We start from the raw sequence: 16,944 nt of genomic DNA, 5'->3' as shown, positions 1-16,944 counted from the left end.
GAGAGCCCAGCAAGCTACCCAGAGTATCTCATCTGCACTGCAAAGCCTGGCAAGTTACCTTGACGTATTTGATATGCCAAGCACAGTAACAAGTCTCACAATGGAGATGTTACTGGGCCCGCTCAAGCAAATCAATGAACAACAGGAGGACAGTGCTACAGTGCAGTGCTATTTTCTTTATACCTGAACTGAGCCTCCAGTACATAAGATTAGGGTTTGCCTTTAGATCAATGTAAAGGCTACGGTTAGGATTAGGTTTATGTAGTTATTAGGTGTTAGATATTCTATATCTCATTTTGTTTTCTGGTGAATTGAGATAGTTGTTATTAAAACTTATTTAGAAAGATGTAAGGGGAGATAAAGAAAAGTACATTTTTGAGGGAGTGCACAGGCTTCCTTAGAGCAGAAATTAAGCAAGCAAAGAAACAGAGCCAAGTAAGAAGATACATTTTCAAGAGAGATCACTAGCTTGAAGAGCTAGTTTTTTTGTGTTGAAATTTTAAAATCAATTTAAATAGAGGTAAATCGTTAAATTTAGCTATTTGGTATTTCTTGGTATAGGATAAATTCAGGGTTAGGATAGGATTAGGCTGGGTTTAGGGTTTGTCTAGGGCTTGTCTATTAAGTTTTGCTGTGTTTAAAGTTTTAAAAGCACACTCAGTATTGAACAAATATCATATTTTGGCTAATTCAGCCGTGCATGACTGGCTTGAGTCATGGTTGCATTTAGTTAGAACTAGTCTTAGAATTTGAAGAAGGGCTTAGGATAAGGGTTTGATTTGTGGAACTTGAGATGTTAGGTTTTTCTGTGTTCACATACAAAAATACAAGTTAATTATAGGGCACATAGATAAAAATACATGTTAATTATAGGTCCATTGTTAAATTGACTGTAAATGCTAGTTTTTGGCATTGACTAATGTCTGGCAGTGTGGCTGAGTATAGGATAGGGTTTGTGTTAGGATTAGGACTAGGTTTAGTGTTAGGGTTTGTATAGAGGTTATGTATTAAGCTTTTCTGTGTTTAAAGTGGAAAAGGCACACTCAGAATTGGGTGCTAGTTATGTTTTTGCTAATTTTTGTATTTAAGCCTAGGCTTGAGTCATGGTTAGCATAAGGTTAAGGTTACCCTTAGGATTGTGGTAAGGACTAGGTTTATGATTAGGTCTGTTAAGTTATTAGGTGGTAAATTTTTCTGTGTTCAAACTAAAAAGTGCTATTTGAGGATAGGTTAGTAGTAAATTTTATGCTATTTGGGAGTTTTGGGCACTGGCTAAGGTCAGATTGAGCATTAGTTAGGGTTAGTGTGAGGATTTGGTCTAGGTTTTGTGTTTGTGTGTGCTTTGTGCATTAAGTTTTGCTGTGTTAAGATTAAAAATGAAAGTTAGGGTCGGAGCGATGCACAACAGGGAGGGCTTTTGCCTTGCATGCGGCTGACCCAGGTTCGATTCCCAGCATCCCATATGGTCCCCTGAGCATAATCAGGGGTAATTCCTGAGTTCAAAGCCAGGCGTGGCCCCTGAGCATTGCTGGGTGTGACCCAAAAAGCCAAAAAAAAAAAAAAGAAAGAAAGTTAAGAATTGGGAAATTGTTAGAATTTGCCTAAATGATAGCTTTTGACATTGGCTAAGGTCAGGCTGAGCACAATTAAAGTATAGGATAGGATTATGGGTAGGTTTAGAGTTAGAGCGTGTGTATGCTTTATTTATTAATTCTGCTGTTTTTAAAAATAAAAATGCACTTTGAGTATGAACAATTATAGTATTTTTGCTAATTAGTCCATTTAGGCTTAGGGTTGAATCCTGATTGGAATATGGTTAGGTGAGCCTTAGGATTTGCGTAAGGGATACAGTTAGGGTCATGTTTGTGAAGGTGTGAAACACGAGGCTTTCTGTGTTCATAGATTAAAAATGCAAATATAGACTAAATGATAGTTTTTGACATTGGCTTAGGTCAGGCTGAACATAGATTAGTGTTAGTGTTAGGATTAGTCATAGGATTAGAGTTAGAGTTTGTGTAGGGGTTATATATTAAATAATGGGTAAATTTTAAGAAGCAAGTTAAGCATAGTGTGATTGCTGAATTTTTTCTATTTAGTATGTTTTGACCTAGGCATGGGGTCTGGAGAGATAGTACAGCGGGTAGGGCATTTGCCTTGCACGCAGCCAACATGGCCGACCCGAATTCGATTCCTCCGCCCCTCTCGGAGAGCCCGGCAAGCTACCAAGAGTATCTCGCCTGCACGTCAAAGCCTGGCAAGCTACCCATGAGGTACTCAATATGCCAAACTCAGTAACAACAAGTCTCACGAAGGAGACCTTACTGGGCCTGCTCGAGCAAATCGATGAACAACGGGAGGACTGTGACCGTGACCTAGGCATGAGTCACGTTTAGCATATGGTTAAGCTTTGTTAGTTTTGTGGTAAGGACTAGGCTTAGGGTTAGATTTATTGAGTTATTAGGTGGCATATTTTCCTGTGTTCAAGTTTTAAAATGCCATTTAAGAATGGGTCATTTGTTAACTTTTCAGTATTTGGTAGTATTTGGCATAGGCTAAATTTAGGTTGGGAGTAGGTTAAAGTTATAACATTATTAGGGCTTGGATTAGGATTAGAGTTTGTATGGAAGTGACTCATTAAATTTTTCTGTATTTAAAATTAAACATGAAAATTAAGTATTTGATGATTCTACATTTGGCTATTAGTACTTTTAGGCCTAAGTTTGATTCATGGTTAGTATTACATTTAGAGTTAACCTTAGGATTTGAGTAAGGACTACACTTTATTCAGGTTTGAGAAGGTATGAGATGTGAGGTTATTCTGTGTTCACAGATAAAATTACAGGTAAGTATAATGGAATTATAAAATGTAGATTGATGTTCGCTAATTAATTCTAAAGGGTAGTGTTAGAATTGGGGCTAGGGTTAAGGCTTGAATAGGAATTAGGTATTAAGTTTTGATGTTGGAAGGAAAAAGTGCAAGTTCAGTACTGGGTGATAAATACATTTTTGGCTAATTAGTACCTTTAAACCTTAGAATTGTCATGTTTATGTAAGATTAGAGTTAACATGAAGATTTGCGTAAAAGTTAAAGTTAGGATTCAGAGGGTGCAGTGCCACCAGCATATCAGCCTGTACCCATGGGGAATGTACATCAGCAGTCTGATGGTGCCTTCAGGTTTCTTGATACCCCAAAATTGCCACTGTGACTCTGGCTGAACCCCAAAAACTTAGGACTAAGTTTCCCAAGAAATAAAATTGCCAAAAAATAGACATGGGGGAACCATATCCACAAGTCACCTCTGGCTCAGTTATACAAGCTCATTTATCGGCCTTGCTTCAGAGACCCATAAATAAATTGGGAAGGAGATCAAAACGCTGCCGTTAATCTCGCACCCACAAAAAACTGAACAGGCCAGGGTAAGTTGGGCGGGGGGTGTCATCCCTGCCAGCTGCTTGCTCACACAATCCAAAATCACTGCTATGCCCTCAGTCTGACTCCACCATCTCAGGACGGACCTCACAGAGATATTAACCTGTTGAAAATTAGGATATGTGGGGTTTGTGACTGAAATCTCCAGGTTTTCCTCAGAGTTGGAATGGGCTACCTCTCCCCATTTCCCTATACTCCTGAAAGCAGCAGCAGTCCCCCACAAGAATCAATTCCAGCACCACCATGTAAGCTCTTCTACCCACATTGCTTCAGAGGTAAATCTTGAAAGAGATCAAAAGCTGCAGCTAATTTCGGACGCACACAAGGCTGAACAGGCAGGTATAAATCAGAAGCGGTTGTAAAAGTCAGAGAGGGATGAGTTAGCCTGGTGTCTACCCTAGCAAAGTCCCTTGCAACCACTTGGTTCCACAATTCAAAAGTGCTGCCATGACCCCGACTGGAGGCTATAGTCTCAGGGAGGGAATTCATCAAGATATAATCCGCTGACAATTCAGGGAAGCAGGTTTTGTGACTGAAATCTCCAGGCTTTCTTGGGGTTGAGATGGGTTACTTACCCCACTTCCCTGTACTTCCAGAAGCCTTGGCAGTCATGTCCACACCCCAGAGTTTCCACCCAGTTAAAAAGCTACTCCAGCCTTCCTGATAAAAATACTGAAGACCCTGAACAAATGATGACCTCTTAGTATTGTACTGCAAACCATAATGCAAAAAAGAAAGAGAGAGAGAGAGAGAGAGAGAGAGAGAGAGAGAGAGAGAGAGAGAGAGAGAAGAAAAGAGCCTGCCAGGGACGAATGCTGGAAGTGGGGGTGGGGTGTGGGGTGTTGGGGGTTGGTGGGAAGGAAATGGAGGGGGGCATTAGTGGTGGAAAATGTACACTGGTGGAGTGATGTGTGGCGGATCATTGTATGACTGAAACCCAATTAAGAACAGCTTCGTATCTGCCCAGCATGGGAGATGCCTGCTGAAAGTAATCTATGGACCGAACATGATTGCCACCCAATGTCTCTTCTGCAGACCACAGCATCCAAAAAGAGTGATAGAACAAAAGGGAGTGCCCTGACACAGAGGCAGGGTGGGATGGGGGTTGGGGGGATGGGAGGGATAGTGGGATTGGTTGGGGTGGAGAATGGCACCGGTGGTGGGATGGGTACTCGATCATTGCATAACTGAAAGCCAAGCACAACAACTTGTAAGTCTACAACTGTACCTCATGGTGTTTCACTAATAAAATAAATAATAATATTTGCGATGAAAATAACTGTCAAAAAAGAACAGCTTCTTAATGGTCTCTCTCATGAATATTCAATAAAAATTGTTTTTAAAAAAGTAATGTGGAGTTCATGCCCACTTCAGTTAGCTTAGCTGACTCCTACATTTGAAAAACAAAAGAGCTCAGGTTCAGTTTGTGAAAGTTGAAATGTTAGGCTTTCTGTGATGATAGATAAAAGTGTAAGTTTATCATAGGGCAATTATAAACTTTAAGCTATTTGGTAGGTTTTGGCATTAGCTAATATCAGGGTGAGCTATAGGTAAGCATTAGAATTGGGTTAAGATAAATGCTAGGTTTATGTAGAAGTTAGGTATTAAATTATGTTAAGTATAAAGTTAAAAGCACAAGGTACGGATTGGGAAATTGTTATATTTTGGCTAATTAGTGTCTCAGCTGGGTCATGATTATTTTAGGTTAGATTAGGTTTAACTTTCAGACTGGGGTAAGAGCTAGGGTTAGTTTTAGGTTTATAGAATTATTAGGTTACACATTTTTCTGTATTCAAATATAAAAATGCCATTTATGTATGGGGTGGGTTTTAAATGCAGGCTATTTGGTAGTTAGGGGCATACATTTAGGCCAGGTTAAAGTTAGGATAAAAATAGGTTAAAGTTTGTATTGAGGTTAGGTATTATCAGATATTAAGTTTTGCTGTGCTTAAAGTTATAAATGCAAGTTAATTTCCTTTTATTTTTTTCCTTTTGGGTCACACCCAGTGATGCTAAGTGCTTATTCCTCACTCTGCACTCAGGAATTACTCCTGGGTGCTAACGGGACCATATGGGATGCCAGGTATAGAACCCGGGTAGGCTACTGTAAGGCAGATGCCCTACCTGTTATATTATTGCTCCTGCCTACAAGTTAACTTTTTTTTAAAAAATTTTATTGAATCACCTTGAGATAGTTACAAGCTTTCATGTTTGGGTTACAATCACACAATGATCAAACACCCATCCCTCCACCAGTGCACATTCCCCACCACCAATATCCCCGGTATACTCCCCCTTTCCCACCCTCCCTGGCATCCATGGCAGACATTATTCCACATAATCTCTCTCTACTTTGGGGCATTATAGTTTGCAATACAGACCCTGAGAGGTTATCATGTTTGGTCTTTTATCTACTCTCTGCACACAACTCCCATCCCGGCCGATTCCTCCAGCCATCATTTTCTTAGTGATCCCTTCTCTATTCCAGCTGCCTTCTCCCCTTTGTTCATGAGGCAAGCTTCCAGCTATGGAGCAATCTATCTGTCCCTTGTATCTACTATCCTTAGGTGTCAACCTCATGTTATGTTGTTTTATACTCCACAAATGAGTACAGTTCTTCTATGTCTGTCCCTTTCTTTCTGACTCATTTCACTTAGCTTGATACTCTCCATGTCTATCCATTTATAAGCAAAGTTCATGACTTCACCTCTCCCGATAGCTGCAGAGTATTCCATTGTGTAGATGTACACAATGTAAAGTTTCTTTAACCAGTCATCTTTTGTAGGGCATTTGGGTTTTTTCCAGATTTTGGCTATTGTGAACAGTGCTGCAATGAACATACAGGTACAGATGTCATTTTGACTGAGCTTTTTTGCATCTTCAGGATATATTTCCACAAGTGGTATTGCGGGGCCATATGAAAGCTAAATTTCTAGTTTTTGAAGGACTGTGCATATTGTTTTCCAGAAAGGCTGGACTAGTGGGCATTCCTACCAACGGTGAAAGAGTGTCCCTTTTTCCCCACATCCACACCAGCACTGGTTGCTTTTGTTCTTTTGAATATGTGCCAGTCTCTGTGGTATGAGATGATATCTCATTGTTGTTTTGATTTGCATCTCCCTGATGGCTAGCAATGTGGAGCATTTTTATGTGCCTTTTGGCCATTTGTATTTCTTTTCTGAGGAAACTTCTGTTCATTTCTTCTCCCCATGTTTTGATGGGGTTGGAGTTTTTTTTTTTTCTTGTACAAGTCTACTAGTGTCTTGTATATCCTGGATATTAATCCCTTATCAGATGGGTGTTGGGTAAATATTCTTTCCCATTCTGTGGGTTCTTTCTGTATTTTGGTCAAGATTTCTTTTGAAGTGCAGAAGCTTCTTAGTTTGATGTAGTCCCATTTGTTTATGTTTGCTTATACTTGCATAGTCAGTGCTGTTTCATCCTTAAAGATGCTTTTAGCTTCAATGTTGTGGAGAGTTCTGCCTACATTTTCCTCTATGTACCTTATGGATTCATGTCTGATATTGAGGTCTTTAATCCACTTTGATCTGACTTTTGTGCCTGGAATTAGACAAAAGTCAGAGTTCAATTTTTTTTGCAGGTAGCTATCCAGTTTTTCCAGCACCATTTGTTGAAGAGGCCTTCCTTGTTCCACTTCACATTTCTTGCTCCTTTGTCAAAGATTAAGTGGTCATATATTTGGGGGTCTGTGACAAAATATTCAACTATGTTCCATTGGTCTGCAGGTCTGTTACTAGCCCAGTACCATGCTGTCTTAATTACTACTGTTTTGTAGTACAGTTTGAAGTTGAGGAGGGTGATGCCACCCATCTTCTTTTTCCCAAGGATTGCTTTATCTATTCATGGGGTTTTATTGTTCCATATGAATTTCAGGAGTGTTTTGTCTATTTCTTTGAAAAATGTCATAGGTATCCTGAGAGAGACCGCATTGAATTTGTATAGTGCTTTGGGCAATATTGCCATTTTAATAATGTTAATCTTCCCTATCCATGAGCAGGGGATGTGTCTCCATTTCCAAGTGTCCTCTTTTATTTCTTGAAGTAGTGTTTTGTAACTTTCCTTGTATAGGTCCTTCACCTCTTTGATTAAGCTGATTCCGAGGTACTTTATTTTATATATATATATATATATATATATATATATATATATAGAGGGTGGAGCGATAGCACAGTGGGTAGGGAGTTTGCCTTGCATGCAGTCAACATGGCTAACCTGAGTTCGATTCCTCCGCCCCTCTCGGAGAGACCGGCAAGCTACTGAGAGTATCTCGCCCACACGGCAAAGCCTGGCAAGCTACCCGTGATGTATTCGATATGCCAAACACAGTAACAACAAAGTCTCACACTGGAAACATTACTGGGCCCGCTCGAGAAAAATCTATGAACAACGGGAGGACAGTGACAGTGATATATATATATATATATATATATATATAGAGAGAGAGAGAGAGAGAGAGAGAGAGAGAGAGAGAGATTTAATTTTTATTAGTAAAACACCATGAGGTACAGTTGTAGACTTACAAATTGCTTGGGTTTCAGTTATACAATGATGAGGTACTTGATTTGCTGAGATACTATTGTGAACAGGATTTTTTTTTTAATGCTTCTTCCTTCTCTTTCGTTATTTGTATATGAGAAAGTCATGGACTTTTGGGTGTTGTAGCCACTTTACTAAACCAACCTATTGTTTCTAGGAGCTTTTCTGTAGAGTCTTTAGGGTTTTCTAAGTATAGTATAATATCGTCTGCAAATAGTAATAGTTTGACCTCTTCCTTTCCTATCTGTATTCCTTTGATACCTTTCTCTTGCCTACCTGCAATTGCCAGGACTTCCAGTACTATACTGAATAGGAGTGGCAAAAGTGGGCAACCTTGTCTTATGCCCGATCTTAGAGGGAAGGCTTTAGATTTTCCCCATTGAGAATGATACTTGCTCTGGGCTTGTGGTAGATGGCTTTGACTATATTGAGGGAAGTTCCTTCAATGCCTATTTTGCTGAGAGTTTTCATCATAAACAGTTTCTGAATCTTGTCAAATGCTTTCTCTGCATCTATTGATATGACATATGGTTTTTATATTTTCTTTTATTGATATGATGGATTATGTTGATCAATGCAAGTTAACTTCTTAACAATTGGGTGAACAGCACTGTAGCACTGTCCTCCAGTTGTTCATCAATTTGCTTGAGCAGGCACCAGTAATGTCTCCATTGTGAGACTTGTTACTCCAGTCCAATAATACATAATAGAGCAAATAAATTAATAAATTAATATTTATTAATAAATAAATTAATAAAGTCAATTGGATTGGCACAGTTGACTTCTGCTTGGTCTAGCAGAGTCACTAGCAGAGAATGAGACAGTGACTATGTAGGCAGCAAGCTAGCCTAGATAGTCCCCCCAAAGCAAATAGTTTGTCCATTTATTTAGTACTATTTCTGCTCCCAATCCTGACTTCCGAGTTCCAGATAAGGAGCAGTTGCATTAGGCATAAGAAGTGAGTGCATTAAGAACAAAGGCTGAGATATTTCCATAACTGTAGCCAAAGGATGTCAAACAATCAGGAAATACCTTTAGTGTATAACATTAAAGTCATGGTAATCTCCTAGTCTAGTCTAGCAGGAGTTTTCCTGCTTCTGTATCTCACACTTACACTCCTCGTTGTCCAAACTAAGCTACATTTTTTTTTGCTCAACTGATGAAGCAAATCTTGGGTTTTTTAATTAAGAGAATAACTCCCTACACCTCTGCACCAAGTATGGCTTTACTTATTTTAAATAAAAGAGGGCTGGAGCGATAGCACAGCCGTAGGGCGTTTGCCTTGCACCCAGCCAACATGGCCGACCCAAGTTCGATTCCTCTGCCCCTCTCGGAGAGCCCGGCAAGCTACCAAGAGTATCTCGCCCGCACGGCAGAGCCTGGCAAGCTCCCCGTGACATATTTGATATGCCAAACACAGTAACAACAAAGTCTCCAATGGAGACGTTACTGGGCCTGCTCGAACAAATCGATGATCAACGGGAGGGCCTTTATAAATGAAAGAGAGAGAGATTCCCACCTGAAGCCCAGTGGGGAGACTTGTCCGGCCAGCTCCGCGGGACAGCCCACCAGTCCATCGGCCCCTCCCCTCCAGGTGGGTAGGGGGCGTCCAGCCGGGAAGCGCTCCTGTCCCCAGCAGCGCCTCCATTCCCGCCTCCATCCCCGCCCAGCAGGGAGACTGTCCACCACCCTTCCTCCATTCCAGGATCCTGGGTGGGAGTGGCCTGGGAGGGGCTAGGGGCGTGGCCACCAGGAAGGGGGCGTGGCCTCCCAAAGTGGGCGTGGCCTTCTCCTCAGCTGGCAAAAGCTCACAGGGCCGCAGTTATATCACCCACATCAAGCACTCAGGACTCTCATCCCACAACTTGTCGCCTAATACCAACCAAATATTTCCCACCTCTTCTACTACAATCCAACAACATCCCATTCGCCTACTCCATTTCCAACAAAGACCTGTTTGAAAATAGCTGTATAAGCCCACTACCAAATAGCACCTCCTCAAAAAGTTCCATTCAATGTCAGTTATAAAACAAAGAATAACGCCTGATTGAGAAGAAGGTCAAACTCAGAAACGTAGAAGGGTGCTTACCATCGACCAACCTTATCCAAAATCCTTTCCCACCATAAGAGGGAACAGTATGATCTGCGCCAGACGGGAACCGAGGCCCATTTTTCGGCAACAAAACTGAACTGCTCCTGGTAGTCTCTTCTCATTCAACCAGGTACAGCCTGCCCCCACGGCTTGGGACACAGCTAGCTCGATCCCCTAGAATAGCCGGTTTTCTCCCTTGACCTGAGCAGGACGGGAACTGAGGCAACATCCCATCTCGCGGCAACAAAGCTGAACGGATCCAGGAACTCTCTCCTCACTCAACCAGAATAGTAACAGTGAACACAAAGGACTAAACCACACTGGTCACAATGGTAAAGCAACGCAAAAGCCCACAAAACTTTCTTATTGAAGAGGCTAGCCCAGAAGACACCAACAGTATTGTAGTGTTAGACAACCTCTCTGACAAGGAATTCAGAAGGGAGCTACTTAGGATGCTTAGGGAACTAAAAGAAACAATGGAAAGCAATGCCAATAAAAGACAAGAGGATTTGAAGGCAGAAATGAGAAAAATGCAATCGGAAACATTGGACCTGAAAAACCTGGTAGGCGAATTGAAAACCTCAGTGGAAGGCCTCAGCAGCAGAGTAACAGCTGCTGAGAACAGAATCAGTGAGCTCGAAGATGAAGTTCAGAGACTCACCAGAAATGAGCAGAAAATGGAAAAGAGACTCACAGTTCAGGAACAGATGGCAAGAGAAGATCGTGATGAAGCCAAGAGAGGTAACATAAGAATTATTGAAGTCCCAGAGGGACAGGAAGAAAACCTTGATGAAGAAGAAACTGTCAAAGACATCATTGCTACAACATTTCCAGAGCTGAAGAAAACTTGTGACCACATTCAGGAGGCCCGAAGGGTACCAGTTAGAAGAAATCCGAACAAAAATACCCCAAGACACATCCTGATCAAAATGACCAAAACTTTAGACAGAGACAAAATTCTGAAAGCAGCAAGATCAAAGAAAGAAATCTCTTACAAAGGAGCATCCTTAAAATTCACAGCTGATTTTTCTGATGAAACCCTCAGGGCCCGAAAACAGTGGTGGGACATAGTGAAAAAACTCAATGAAATAAATGCATCTCCAAAAATACTTTACCCAGCGAGACTCTCATTCATAATAGAAGGAACAACACACAGTTTCACAGACAAAGCTCAGGAACTTCATTCACTCAAGACCATGGTTACAAGTACAACGAAATGGGCTACTTTAAGACAGGACAGGCCCCTCAAATACACCTAATTTCAACAGAACAATGGGTCAAAATCCCATAACAATGATCTCTCTCAATGTCAATGGGCTAAACGCACCAATTAAAAGACACAGAGTGGCAGGATGAATTAGAAAAGTGAACCCAACATTCTGCTGCCTGCAAGAGACACACCTCAATAGTCAAAACAAATACAGACTCAGAGTCAAAGGCTGGAAAACAATCCTACAGGCAAACAGCTCCCATAAAAAAGCTGGGGTAGCCATCTTAATATCAGACCACATCGATTTCAGAGTGAAGAATGTCATAAGAGAGAGTGAAGGCCATTTCTTATTGATCAAAGGATCTGTAAAACAGGAAGAACTTACAATAATAAATGTATATGCACCTAATGAGAGACCAGCAAAGTACTTAAAACAACTACTCATAGATTTGGAAAAAGACATCAATAGCAACACAATACTAGTGGGAGACTTCAACACCGCTTTGTCACCTCTTGATAGATCAACCAGACTCAAGCTTAGCAAGGACATAATTCATCTGAGGGAAACAATGGAAGAAAGGGACTTAGTAGATATATGCAGGACACTTCATCCTCAAAAGGCTGAATACACATTCTTCTCAAGAGTACATGGAACATTCTCCAAGATAGACCACATGCTGAGCAACAAAACATACCTCCATAAAATTCAGAAGATAGAGATTGTATCAACAATCTTCTCAGACCACAATGCACTGAAATTAGAAGTAAATCAAACACAAAAACAGAAAACTAAATCAAACACCTGGAAATTAAACAGTGCGCTATTAAACTAGTGTCTTAGAAAGGAAATCAAAGAGGAAATCAAAAGATTCCTAGAAACGAATGAAAATGAAGACACGAGTTACCAAAACTTATGGGACACAGCAAAAGCTGTCTTAAGAGGAAAGTTTATAGCTTTACAAGCATTCCTCAGAAAGGAGGAACGAGCCCACATAAATAAACTAACCTCACAGCTTAAGAGCTTGGAGAAGGACCAACAAAAAGAGCACAACCCGAACAGGAGGAAGGAAATAATAAAACTCAGGGCAGAGATTAACAAGATGGAAACCCAAAAAACAATCCGAAAGATCAATGAAACCAAGAGCTGGTTCTTCGAGAAAATTAACAAGATCGATAAGCCTCTAGCAAAACTCAAAGAAGGGGAGAGAGAAAACCCTAATAAACCGAATCAGAAATGAAAAGGGGGTCATAACAACAGAAACTACAGAAATTCAAAGGACCTCAGGGAGTACTTTGAGAAGCTTTATGCCACGGAACATCAAAACCTCGAGGAAATGGATAAATTCCTAGACTCCTACAGACTCCCAAGGCTGAACCAAGAAGACCTGGAATACCTGAACAGACCTATCACCACCAAGGAAATTGAAATAGTAATAAAAAGTCTCCCCAAGCACAAAAGTCTTTGTCCAGATGAATTCACTAGTGAATTCTTCCAAATCTTTAAAGAGGACTTACTCCCAATCCTCTTTAAGCTTTTCCACAAATTGAAATATCAAAAACACTTCCGAACAGTTTCTAAGAAGCGAATATTACACGGATACAAAAAGCAGACAGAGATACCACAAAGAAAGAGAATTACAGGCCGATATCCCTGATGAACACAGATGCAAAGATCCTCAACAAACTACTAGCAAATAGAATCCAACTACTCATCAAAAAGATCATACACCATGACCAAGTAGGATTCATCCCAGGGATGCAAGGATGGTTCAACATTCGGAAATCAATCAACATAATCCATCATATCAACAAAAGAAAAGATAAAAAGCATATGATCATATCAATAGATGCAGAGAAAGCATTTGACAAGATCCAGCACCCTTTATGATGAAAACCCTAGCCAAAATGGGTATAGAGGGGACTTTCCTCAGCATAGTTAAAGCCATCTACCATAAGCCTACAGCAAGCATCATCCTCAATGGGGAAAAACTGAGAGCCTTCCCTCTAAGATCAGGGACGAGACAAGGATGCCCACTCTCTCCACTGCTGTTCAATATAGTACTGGAAGTACTTGCAATAGCAATTAGGCAAGAAAAAGATATTAAGGGCATTCAGGTAGGAAAGGAAGAAATCAAGCTCTCACTATTCGCAGATGATATGATACTATACTTAGAGAACCCAATAACCTCCACCAAAAAACTCTTAGAAACAATAGAATTGTATAGTAAAGTTTCAGGCTATAAAATCAATACCCAAAAGTCCGTGGCTTTCCTATACGCAAACAGTGAGAGAGAGGAAAGCTACATGAAAAAAACAATCCCGTTCACAGTTGTGCCCCAGAAAATCAAGTACCTAGGAATCAGCTTAACTAAGGAAGTAAAGGACCTGTACAAAGAAAACTACAAAACGCTACTTCAGGAAATAAAAGAGGACATGAGGAAATGGAAAGATATCCCCTGCTCATGGGTCGGGAGACTTAACATTGTCAAAATGGCAATATTACCAAAAGCATTGTATAAATTCAATGCAATACCTATAAGGATACCCATGACATTCTTCAAAGAAATGGAGCAAACACTCCTGAAGTTTATATGGAACAATAAGCCCCCACTAATAGCTAAAGCAATTCTTGGGAAAAAGAAAATGGGAGGAATCAACCTCCCTAACTTCAAACTCTACTACAAAGCAGTAATAATTAAACAGCATGGTACTGGTACTGGAACAAAGGCAGAACTGCAGACCAATGGAACAGGGTTGAATATACTGACATCTCCCCTCAATCATATGATCATCTAATCTTTGATAAAGGTGCAAGTAATGTGAAGTGGAGTAAGGAAACCCTCTTTAATAAATTGTGCTGGCATCACCGGACGCCTACATGCAAAAAAAATGGACTCAGAACTCTGCCTAACACCATGTACAAAAGTAAGATCAAAATGGATTAAAGACCTCAACATCAGACCAGACACCATAAGGTACATTGAAGACAAAGTTGGCAAAACCCTCCATGACATTGAGTCTAATGGTATTTTCAAAGATCCCACGTCACTGCCCGAGCAAGTGAAAACAGAGATAGATAAATGGGAGTATCTTAAACTAAGAAGCTTCTGCACCTCCAAAGAAACAGTGACCAAAATACAAAGACAGTCTACAGAATGGGAAAGGATATTCGCCGAATACACATCTGACAAGGGTTTGATATCAAGGATATACAAAATACTGGTTGAACTCCACAAGAAGAAAACACCCAACCCCATCAAAAAATGGGGCAATGAAATGAACAGAAACTTTCTCAAAGAAGAAATCCGAATGGCAAAAAAGCACATGAGAAAATGCTCTACATCATTAATCATCAGGGAGATGCAGATCAAAACCACAATGAGATACCATCTCACACCTCAGAGACTGGCCCACATTCAAAAGAACAAAAGCAACCAATGCTGGCGCGGATGTGGTGAGAAAGGGACACTCCTTCACTGTTGGTGGGAATGTCGACTAGTTCAGCCCTTTTGGAAAACAGTATGGACGTTTCTCAAAAAATTAGAAATTGAGCTCCTATTTGACCCAGCAATACCACTCCTGGGAATATATCCCAGAGAGGCAAAAATGTGTAGTCGAAGAGACTTCTGCACTTGTTTGTTCATTGTAGCACTCTTTACAATAGCCAGAAACTGGAAGAAACCTGAGTGCCCAAGAACAGATGACTGGTTAAAGAAACTTTGGTACATCTACACAATGGAGTACTATGTAGCTCTTAGAAAAGATGAAGTCATGAAACTTACATACAAGTGGTACAATATGGAAAGTATGCTAAGCGAAATGAGTCAGAAAGAGAGGGATAGATATAGAAAGATTGCATTCATCTGGGGGATATAAAGTAACAAAATATGAGATTAATACCCAAGAATAGCTGAGATCAACTCCAGGAGGATTACTCCATAACTTAGAGGCCAGCCGGGTATCCTAGAGGAAAGGGCAGTTCAGATAGAGAAGGGAGCACCAAATAAAGGATGTTTGGAGGATCCTCCCAGGAGGGGAGATGCATGTCGAAAGTAGACTATGGACTGAACATGTTTGCCACTCAATGCCTCTTTTGCAGACCACAACACCCAAAAGGAGAGAGAGAACAAAAGGGAATGCCCTGCCACAGAGGCAGGGTGGGAGGGGGCATGGGGGGGATATTATTCATGGTGGTGGAAAATGGGCACTAGTGGAGGGATGGGTATTTGATCATTGTATGACCGAAACTCAAGCACAAAGATTTGTAAATCTACAACTGTACCCCATGGTGCTTCACTAATAAAAAAAAAAGAATTATGAAAAGGAAATAGGAGATAAAAGAGAAAACTAGGGGGCTGGAGCAATAGCACAGCGGGTAGGGCACTTGCCTTGCACCCGTCCGAATTGGGTTCGACCCAGGTTCGATTCCCAGCATCCCATATGGTCCTTCCACCCCCAACCCAGCATCACCAGGAGTCACTCCTAAGTGCAGAGCCAGGAGCAACCCCTGAGCATCGCTGGGTGTGACCCAAAAAAAGCAAAAAAAAAAAAAAAGAGAGAGAAAACTAGAAGGATTATTTGACCTCTGTACTAAGGAAAATATAGATAATCTAAAACTTTGTTCCCTTTCTCTATATTTTTGTGATTTTCAAGGATTGTTTAAAAATACAAGCTTAAACTACATATGTGATTATTTGAGTTGTGTACTAGAGAAAAATAAAAATTGAAGTTAAAGTCATTTAAAAAATGCAAAGAGAGAGAGAGAGAGAGAGAGAGAGAGAGAGAGAGAGAGAGAGAGAGAGAACCAGAGAGACAGAATTGAGGTTAAAGCAGTTGCCTTGCATTTCATTGCAGAGCACTCCTGGGATCCCCACCCCAACTACCCAAAGTATTAATAATAGTATTTTTGTTTTTTACTACTGTTGAGCATGAAAACTTGACATACAGGAGACAGTTTCATCATATTTGCACACATATCTGATATACACAAATTAAATGGAGAATTTGATATTATATATTGGAACTGTCTGTGGAGGTGCTGGAGTTCGAAACCAGGGTGTCGTGCATGCTAAGCATGCACTCTACCACTGAGCTACACCCCCCTGCGCTGGAGCAATAGCACAGTCTGTAGGGCATTTGCCTTGCACGTGGCTGACCGGGCTAACCCAAGTTCAATTCCTCCACCCCTCTCAGAGAGCCTGGCAAGCTACTGAGAGTATAGTGCCTGCAAAGCCTGGCAAACTCCCTGTAACATATTCGATATGCCAAACACAGTAACAAGGGTCACAATGGAGATGTTACTGGTGCCCGCTCAAGCAAATCGATAAACAATGGGAAAGTGACAGTGACATTAGAACTAAGGATTACTAAATTCATGTGTGAGAACCATATCCTGATAGCAGGACTGCTTAAAGTTTTAGATTAGTCTTTTCTTTACAAAGAATTTCTTATCAATGCCAACACACAGAAATAAGTATCTGAGAACTCAAAAAATCCATCTCTTGGTAAGGGTGGCATCTGTAGGGCAAACTGAGTAAGCCTTGACTTATCTTGATTCAGCAGAAGAAACTACACTATGGGTAATGGTAGTTGGTCATGGAGTCATTCAACAGCCTCAGCGATATTATTCCTTCCAGTATAAAATATGGAGAATAA

At 40.7% G+C, this 16,944-nt stretch overlaps 1 non-coding gene across 1 annotated transcript; it reads right to left on the bottom strand.

Annotated features, from left to right (window-relative positions):
- Positions 1 to 16,319: 16,319 nt before the first annotated feature.
- On the bottom strand, positions 16,320 to 16,391 carry TRNAA-AGC (transfer RNA alanine (anticodon AGC)). The gene has a single exon. It is a non-coding gene; the product is annotated as a tRNA-Ala (tRNA).
- Positions 16,392 to 16,944: the final 553 nt, after the last annotated feature.

The sequence above is a fragment of the Sorex fumeus genome, unplaced genomic scaffold (genome assembly GCF_029834395.1).
Source record: "Sorex fumeus unplaced genomic scaffold, SorFum_2.1 ptg000037l, whole genome shotgun sequence".
NCBI classification, from domain to species: domain Eukaryota; kingdom Metazoa; phylum Chordata; class Mammalia; order Eulipotyphla; family Soricidae; genus Sorex; species Sorex fumeus.
This window is presented reverse-complemented; position numbering and strand designations above follow the sequence as displayed.